The sequence below is a fragment of the Myotis daubentonii genome, chromosome 7 (genome assembly GCF_963259705.1).
Source record: "Myotis daubentonii chromosome 7, mMyoDau2.1, whole genome shotgun sequence".
NCBI classification, from domain to species: Eukaryota; Metazoa; Chordata; class Mammalia; order Chiroptera; family Vespertilionidae; genus Myotis; species Myotis daubentonii.
The window spans coordinates 21,262,328-21,263,822 of NC_081846.1; positions in this window are offsets into that span (position 1 = coordinate 21,262,328).

Genomic DNA, 1,495 nt, shown 5'->3' on the forward strand with positions numbered 1-1,495 from the left:
TCTCTAACACAGAGATAATTACAGGGTTCACAGTGAAGATTAAATAAGTTAAAACATGTAAAAGGCTTAAGACATATCTGGCACATAGTAAGTGCTCAATAAATGTTAGTTCTTATTAATATTGTGCTTACATTAAACATATGCCACCCACTTAGGGGTTAGACAAATGCTTAAAATAAATGCTTGAGTGCTTAAAATAAAAAAATCACCAAGCAGTCCACCAGTGTGTATCTGTTTAACAGCTCAGCCTTGTCTGTCCATTTATATGTACAGATAGAATTATACAGGTGATGGCTGATGTCTATGTCCCCTCACAATTTGGCTACATGCCCTTAGGAGAAAATTTAATGTCATGGTGTAATGCAAATTATAGAATTCTATTAATATCAGGTAATAAAGCTATTGAATGAACCTATTCACAAATATCCCCTGGGTAGGTCCTGTGCCCAGAACTATGCCAACCATGATAGGGCACAAAAGAACCAGAAAACACCATAAAGTCTTCTCAACATCAAAAACTATTTAAGGAGTAAAAGGCTTATCCTGAACTACTAAAAGATTAAGCTGTAATATGAATTTTGTAATTACAGATAGTTATATGATAAGGCAGCATTTCATAATGTGCTATTTGTGGGTTTACAACTTTTTGCAAAGGAGAATGAGATGTGAGAAACTGGAACAGGGACCCACGCATTGAGAGTGGTAGATGCGCACACACTTGCTCTGTCTTCCCACCGTCAGGTAAAATTTCATGGGCCCTATATCCCTACACATTCTTCTTTATTAAGAAATATTTGACCATGCCCTAGCCAGCTTGGCTCAGTGGATAGAGTGTCAGCCTGTGGACTGAAAGGTCCCGGGTTCGATTTCGGCCAAGGGCACATGCCTGGGTTGTGGGCTTGATCCCCAGTCAGGGGCGTGCAGGAGGCAGCTGATCAATGATTCTCTCTCATCATTGGTGTTTCTATCTCTCTCTCTCTCTCCCTTCCTCTCTGAAGTCTATAAAGAAATATATTTTTTTTAAAAAAAAAAAAAGAAGCCGAAACTGGTTTGGCTCAGTGGATAGAGCGTCGGCCTGCGGACTGAAGGGTCCCAGGTTCGATTCCGGTCAGGGGCATGTACCTGGGTTGCGGGCGTATCCCCAGTAGGAGATGTGCAGGAGGCGGCTGATCGATGTTTCTCTCTCATCAATGTTTCTAACTCTCTATCTCTCTCCCTTCCTCTCTGTAAAAAATCAATAAAATATATTTTAAAAAAAGAAAAGAAATATTTAACCAGAAATGTGTGTGTGTGTGTGTGTGTGTGTGTGTGTGTGTGTGTGTGTGTGTGTGGTGGGTTGGGCGTGGGGAGTGGGGGGATAAAACTCCTTCAATGGCAAAATGACATTATGCAGGGACGTTGACAGATTCTTATCCACTTCATATTTGCATGTGGCTCAAGGGAGTTTTCTGAGCAATTAGATACTGTCAGGACAGGATGAGGCTGGAGCTGCCCT